Raw genomic sequence first — 7,234 nt, forward strand, 5'->3', positions numbered from 1 at the left:
AAAAAAAAGAAGAAGAAGAAGAGAGAAAGAAAGAAAGAGGGCTTCCCTGGTGGCGCAGTGGTTGAGAGTCCGCCTGCCGATGCAGGGAACACGGGTTCGTGCCCCGCTCCGGGAAGATCCCACATGCCGCGGAGTGGCTGGGCCCGTGAGCCATGGCCGCTGAGCCTGCGCGTCCAGAGCCTGTGCTCCGCAATGGGAGAGGCCACAACAGTGAGAGGCCCGTGTACTGCAAAAAAAAAAAGGAAAAAAGAAAGAAAGAAAGAGAGAGAGAGAGAAAGAAAGAAAGAAAGTTCTATCCAAAAGAGAATGACCACATGCCTAATATTTACTACAACCTTATTTGTGATAGTGAAAGTTTGAAACATATGAATAGGTAACTTACGGCATGCAACATTGTATAACTTACCACTGAGTATGTAACAGAAAACATTTGATTACATATTAAATGAAAAAAGATATAATTTGCTCAACTATACTGAGAACCACTGAATTATATACTTTTAAAGGGTGAACTTTTGGGAATTCCCTGGTGGTCCGGTGGTTAGGACTCTGTGCTTTCACTGCCAGGGCCTGAGTTCAATCCCTGGTCGGATCCCCGTGTGGCCAAAGAGATATAAAAAAATAAAAGGGTGAACTTTGTGAATCATATCAATTTCTTTTAAAAAGATAAAATTCTCCATTTTTACTTTTGTGTCAGCCAAGATCAGCAGAAAACAGATGCTCAATGTGTGTAACTGAAGAAAGTTAATGAAGGGACAGTGTATAAAGATGCTGGCAGGGTTGAGGGAAACCAGCAAGGGATAATGAAATACCCCAGGGATAATGAAATACCCCAGGGCTAATGCTGAGAAGCCATTATCAACCATAGGCCTGAAGGGGCAAAGAGATGGAACCAGTGCTCAGAGCAACAGCTGAAGGAGAGGGAGAGCCAGTAGGAACTTTGAGGAATACAGCTCTCTCTCTCTCTCTCTCTCTCTCTCTCTCTCTCTTCCTGTGGTACCTCCCACTGGCTGAACCCAAGAGGAAGTCTAAGGGCAAGTGACCCCAGATGACACTGCCCTTCAAGGTCAGCCTCTAGAGAAGGATGGAGAGGAGTGGATCTGGAAGCAGATTATCTAGCAGGTATGTGATCATATAGCAATGTGAGAACCATCTAAACATATGGCCGAGGGCTTCCCTGGTGGCGCAGTGGTTGAGAGTCCGCCTGCCGATGCAGGGGACGTGGGTTCGTGCCCCGGTCCGGGAAGATCCCACATGCCACGGAGCGGCTGGGCCCGTGAGCCATGGCCGCTGAGCCTGCGCGTCCGGAGCCTGTGCTCCGCAACGGGAGAGGCCACAACAGTGAGAGGCCCACGTACCAAAAAACAAAAAAACAAAAAAACCCAGCACATATGGCCGAGGACCTTAAGGGAACCTGGAAAATCAGGGTTTGTAGGGATAAAAAGTGGAGGAAGTTAGAGGACGGGTAGGATGGGTAGAGGGGGCAGGAAAGATTTAACTCAGGCTGAGACAAGGATGAGAGCCAGACGCGGGAATGATTTATTGTTTGGTCAAATACTGAGCTAGAGTCTGAACTCTGGAAGAGATTAATAGGAGATACAGAGCTAAATCAGAGTGTAGCATTAGAAATTCTTCCCCTATTGGCTATTACCCTGTATGTCTCCTTCCCAGCTAAACTTCATGCCTTCAACAAGTAATTGTTCAGTACCTATTATGTGCCAGGAACTGTTAGGCCCTGGGGATTGAGGAAGGAACAAAATTAACTTAAAATCCTCACTCTCCTGGAGTTTACATCCTGGTAGGGGGAAAGAGACAACAGATAAGTAAATATAAGTCAAGGGTGATAGGTGCTATAAAGAAAAGCACAGGAGAGAATGGAAATAAAATTCTGCCCATTCTACCTCTTAAAAAAAGCCCATACATGCCTACACACAGCAGAGCTCCTGAGTAAATCAGGACTTTGATATCTCTCACCCGGCCTAAGATCAGACTATCCTAACTGATCTTCCTGCCTGCAGCACACTCCAACCAGTCCTCCACTCTGCTATAAGGATCTTTCTGAAACAAATCTTGTCAGTACCCTGCTTTAAAAAGTACCCTCCAGGAACTTCCCTAGTGGTCCAGTGGTTAAGAATCGCCTTCCAAGGCAGGGGACACAGGTTCGATCCCTGGTCGGGGAACTAAGATCCCACATGCTGCAGTGCAACTAAGCCCAAGCCCACGCACCTCAGCTGTAGAGCCCACGCACTCTGGAGCCTGTGTGCCACAACTAGAGAGAAGCCTGGGCTCCACAACTAGAGAGAGAAGCCTGCACTCTGCAACTAAGATCCGACAAAAAATAAAATAAATTAAATTAAAATAAAGAATGTTAATGTTAAAAAATTAGGGCTTCCCTGGTGGCACAGTGGTTGAGAGTCTGCCTGCCGATACAGGGGACATGGGTTCGTGCCCCAGTCTGGGAAGATCCCACATGCCGCGGAGCGGCTAGGCCCGTGAGCCATGGCCACTGAGCCTGCACGTCCGGAGCCTGTGCTCCGCAACGGGAGAAGCCACAACAGTGAGAGGCCTGCGTACCGCCAAAAAAGAAAAAAAAAAAAATTGTTTATACTGAGCCTGCACTCTAGATCCAGCTAGCCACAACTACTGAGGCTGCGTGCCACAACTACTGAAGCCCGTGCGCCTAGAGCCTGTGCTCTGCAACAAGAGAAGCCACCACAGTAAGAAGCCCATGCACTGCAACAAAGAGTAGCCCCTGCTCGCTGCAACTAGAGAAAGCCAGCACGCAGCAACAAAGACCCAATGCAGCCAAAAATAAATAAATAAATTTATTTTTAAAAAGATTGTTTAAATAATCAGTAAAAAGTACCCTCCAATGCTCTTATTTGCTTACCATGTGGAATAAGGCCTAACCTCCTTATCATGGACCTTATCTTCTGGATCCATCACTTGCATGTACCTCTTTCATTCTCCTCTTCTATCAACTGTAATTGTCTGAAGTCTATTGAATGCTGCACTGTCTCTCATTTCTGTACCATTGTCCATACTGCTCTTTCCGTTTGGAACCTTCCCACCTCCTCCCAAGGTTGGCAATCTTCTTATTCTTTTAAGCCCATTAACTGCCACCTTTTTGGTCAAGCTTCCCTGACCTTCCCTGGTGTGAGGGAGTATCTTCCAGTTCCCACCTTTGTGTTATCAGTACATCTTACTGATGTAAGAACCATATAATTCTAGTTCTTGGAGCTCAGGTGTACATGATGGGGTTAAATATGTTCCATGGGTCAGGGACCCTATATTCTTTTGTTCATGTGTGACCATCTTTTGTTACTTATTCAACCTAAAAACTAGAATTGACGACTTACATATATTCCCCCATCCAGTGCTTAATCTTTTTTTCTTTCAGTTTTATTGAGATATAACTGATATAGAGCACTGTGTAAGTTTAGACGTACAGCATAATGATTTGAATTTCATACATTATGAAGTGATTACCACAATAAGATTAGTGAACATCTATCATCTCTTATAGATACATAATAAAAGAAAAAGAAAAAAATTGTTTTCCTTGTGATGAAAATTCTTTGGATTACTCTCTTAACAACTTTCATATATAACATACAGCAGTGTTCATTATATTACTCATGTTGTACATTACATCCCTAGTACTTATAACTGGAAGTTTGTGCCTTTTGACCACCTTCATCCAATTCCCCTTCCCCTCCCCATCCCCTCCCCATACCCTTGCCTCTGGTAACCATAAATCTGACCTCTTTTTCTTAGAGTTTGTTTGCTTGTTTCTTTGGGGGGTTTTTGAAGTATAACTGACCTACAGCACTACATTAGTTCTTGGTGTTCAACACAGTGATTTGATATTTTTATACATTACAGAATGATCACCACCCCATTGCTTAATCTTGTGTTTATCATTTTCTTGCTCTTAAAAATATTTTTATGTAAAAAATAAACATTTTAGGGCTTCCCTGGTGGCACAGTGGTTAAGAATCCGCCTGCCATTGCAGGGGACAAGGGTTCGAGCCCTGGTCCAGGAAGATCCCACGTGCCACAGAGCAACTAAGCCCACAACTACTGAGCCTGCGAGCCACAACTACTGAGCCCGCGTGCCACAACTACTGAAGCCCACGCACCTAGAGCCCGTGCTCTGCATCAAGAGAAGCCACCGCAATGAGAAGCCTGTGCACCGCAACGAAGAGTAGCCTCCACTTGCCACAACCAGAGGAAGCCCGCACACAGCAACGAAGACCCAACGCAGCCAAAAATAAAAAAAAAAAAAATTAAAAAAATAAAAAAAACAAAAAACATTTTATTAAAAATAATATATATATATTTTTTCTGCACCATGCGGCTTGCAGGATCTTAGTTCCCCAACCAGGGATTGGAGCCATGCCCTCAGCAGTGATAGCTGTGGAGTCTTAACCACTGGACCACCAGGGAATTCCAAAAAAATTATTTTTAAAAATTGTCCTAGCTTTATAAAAATTTAAAGTTAAAAAGTCTTGCTTCTTTAGGGAACCCTCCTACACTGTTGGTGGGAATGTAAATTGGTACAGCCTCTATGGAGAACAGTATGTAGCTTCCTTAAAAATCTAAAAATAGAGCTACCATATGATCCAGCAATCCCACTCCTGGGCATATATCTGGAGAAAACCATAATTCGAAAATATACATGTACCCTAATATTCATTGCAGTGCTATTTACAATAGCCAGGACATGGAAGCAACCTAAATGTCCATCGACAGAGGAATGGATAAGGATGATGTGGTACATATAAACAATGGAATATTACTCAGTCATTAAAAAGAATGAAATAATGCCATTTGCAGCGACGTGGATGGACCTAGAGATTGTCATACTGAGTGACATAAGTCAGACAGAGAAAGACAAATATCATATGATATTGCTTGTGTGTGGATTCTAAAAAAAATGGTACAAATGAACCTATTTACAAAAGAGAAATAGAGTCATAGATGTAGAAAACAAACTTATGGTTGCCAAGGGGTAAAGGGGGGGAGGCAGGAGGGATAAAATGGGAGATTGGGATTGACATATGTACAACACTATATATAAAATATATAACTAATAAGAACCTACTGTATAGCACAGGGAACTATATAATGACCTACATGGGAATAGAACCTAAAAAAGAGTGGAGGGACTTCCCTGGTGGCGCAGTGGTTAAGAATCCACCTGCCAGTACAGGGGACGTGGGATCAATCCCTGGTCAGGGAAGATCCCACATGCTGCGGAGCAACAAAGCCCATGCGCCACAACTACTGAGCCTGCGCTCTAGAGGCCATGAGCCACAACTTCTGAGCCCACTTGCTGCAACTGCTGAAGCCCGTGTGCCTAAAGCCCGTGCTCTGCAACAAGAGAAGCCACCACAATGAGAAGCCTGCACACTGCAACAAGGAGTAGCCCCGGCTCACCGCAACTAGAGAAAACCCGTGTGCAGCAACAAAGATCCAACGCAGCCAAAGATAAATAAATTTTTTTCAAATTTGTATATGTCTATGTATTTACATACATACATAAGTATGTATTTGTGTGTGTGTGAACATGCATACATATTTCCAAAACATATATTATTAATTTTAGCTGTTTTGTTTATTAAAGTAGTATCATTCCCTACATAATAACCTGGGAACATTTTTTTTAAATTTAACTACAGTTGATTTACAATATTGTGTTAGTTTCAGCTGTATAGCTTCAGATTCTTTTCCATTATAGGTTATTACAAGATATTGAATATAGTTCCCTGTGCTATACAGTAAATCCTTGTTCTTTATGTATTGATATTTTATACATAGTGGTGTGTCCTGGGACTTCTTTTTCACCTTTCATGTTTTATTGCTAAGATCCATCTCAGGTTTGTTGCCTGGAGCTGAGTTTATTTATGGTTGCTGCTGTCGACTATTTCAACTTGTAAATATGCTAATATTAATTTGTTGCTGGCAGCAAAGGCTCTTGGTGCCCTGTATTCTTCCCTTTGGCCCACAACTGGTTTTAGCCAAATATGTGGTAGCCAGTTTTGTGGGGCCTCCCATTTACTTACAATGCCCACCGCAAGTGCTAGGCCGTGGGCCTCTCCAATTTCTGCTTTAAGGCCTTCTCAAAAGCCACAAGAGCCTTCTCAGCCCACTCCCAAACACAGACTGAAAGTAAAGAGCATTAACCCTCAACCAATGGGGGGTGTGAGCCAAGGGATAAATGCCCCAAGCTCCCTTTCTTCAGATGGACAATTCTGGGAGGCATTTTTTTTTTATACGGGATTTTAAAAAATATTTATTTATTTATTTGACTGTGCTGGGTCTCAGTTGCAGCACACGGGATCTTTGTTGCTGTGTGTGGGATCTTAGTTGCAGCATGTGGGCTCTTAGTTGTTGCATGAGGGCTTTTAGTTGTGACACACAGTATCTTCAGTTGCGGCACACAGGATCTTTAGTTGTGGCATGTGAATTCTTAGTTGCGGCATGTGAGCTCTTAGTTGCAGCATGTGGGATCTAGTTCCCTGACCAGGGATCGAACCCAGGCCCCCTGCATTAGGAGCACAGAGTCTTAGCCACTGGACCACCAGGGAAGTCCCTGGGAGGCATTTTGTATATTTCTCAGAGGTCTCCATGGAATCACACTCCTTATGTTGGTGTTTCCTGCTACTTTGCCTCAATCTCACCCTCTTATTCACCCCTGCTGCCTGAGGTCACTTCTCAAATGAACAACTTGCACCCAAGTCCTCGTCCCAGTCTCTGCTTTTGAGGACTTCAAACTAATACAACCAGTTTCCTGATAATGAGCATTTGGATTGTTGCAGGCTTTTGCTATTGCAAAAGTGCTACTAAGAATATTCGTATAAAACCCACTGGTGCACAAGTGCAAGAATTTCTCTTGCGTATTTATACAGGAGTAGACTTGTTGGGTCAAAGACTAAGTGAACTTTCAGCTTTACAAGATAATTCCAAACTGCTAACCAAAGTGGTTTTTACCAATTTACGGTTTCAACAACATTGTATACAAGATCTTATTGATCCAAATCCTCTTCAACACTTGGTTTTGTCAGATTTCTTAATTTTCACCTCTCAAATAGATACCGAATAGAATCTCATTGTGGTCTCAATTTGTACTTCTTGATGATTAATGAGGTTGAACATGTATTCATATATTTATTGACCACAAATATTTCATCTTTGGGGAAATGTCTCTTCAAAGCTTTTGCCCATTTTT

General features: G+C 43.0%; 1 non-coding gene across 1 annotated transcript; it reads right to left on the bottom strand.

The window, feature by feature from the left end:
- Window positions 1-6,520: 6,520 nt before the first annotated feature.
- On the bottom strand, window positions 6,521-6,593 carry TRNAR-CCU (transfer RNA arginine (anticodon CCU)). The gene has a single exon. It is a non-coding gene; the product is annotated as a tRNA-Arg (tRNA).
- Window positions 6,594-7,234: the final 641 nt, after the last annotated feature.

Source organism: Delphinapterus leucas, chromosome 2 (genome assembly GCF_059928025.1).
Source record: "Delphinapterus leucas isolate spDelLeu-1000000601 "Yukka" chromosome 2, BTC_Dleu_Yukka2, whole genome shotgun sequence".
NCBI lineage: Eukaryota > Metazoa > Chordata > Mammalia > Artiodactyla > Monodontidae > Delphinapterus > Delphinapterus leucas.